The following is an 880-nucleotide window of genomic DNA, read 5'->3' as shown; positions in this document are numbered from 1 at the left end:
TAAACTACAAATAGAACTTCCGGCGTAGACTTTCAAAATAAGAGCCTTATAGCTTGATATACTCGATATTGTGGTTTTCCTCCAGACATGAAGACATCTAAAATCATATTGTGTGTAATATGGCTTTTCCACAAACAAATTGAAATACCTTGTTTATTTTAAAACAAAAATTTAAAAAAACTTGCATACTTTGCTAATGTATATAGTATGTTAGTGTAAAAACTGACAATAACCTGATATTTTCAGGTGGAATTTCATTTCATTCTCACTGTGCAATATGATTTTCCACCTGTGCAATTTTGTTAATAGTCTGTTTATTGTCAATACTGTATATACTGCTCCTATTTTTATACTTCCTTCTATTTAAATGGTTCATATTTTGTTACACTTTGTTTAGTTCTTTTTTACTGTGTTAGCGGATGCATCTTGTTTTTTCTGCACTATCCCCTTTGCTGCTGTACACTGCAAATTTCCCCACTGCGGGACTAATAAAGGAATAACTTATCTTATTTTATTCTATGTTCATGTTTTATATTTTCTAAGCTAGTTCAAGTAGTCTGGTTAATTTATAGTGTATTCTAATATATTCTTTATATTGTGTATACTATAGATATTATTTCTAATGTTGATATGTACAGTATATTTACTGTGTATTTACTGTTCCTGTACATTGCCTGGTTAACCTGTTGCTGTAAGACAAGAATTTCCCAATTTGGGATCAATAAAATACATCTATCTATCTATCTAAAAATATATTTAGATTACATCTAATCTTTCTTCCTCATTGGAGAAAAAGATCACCAATCTATGACCAAACTTTTTTATTTCAAAATTTTAACGATTAGCAGCAAGTCCATCCTTAGTCTATGTGCACTGGGGG

The sequence above is a fragment of the Sebastes umbrosus genome, chromosome 12 (assembly GCF_015220745.1).
Source record: "Sebastes umbrosus isolate fSebUmb1 chromosome 12, fSebUmb1.pri, whole genome shotgun sequence".
Taxonomy (NCBI): Eukaryota; Metazoa; Chordata; class Actinopteri; order Perciformes; family Sebastidae; genus Sebastes; species Sebastes umbrosus.
Note: the sequence above shows the minus strand (reverse complement) of the source record.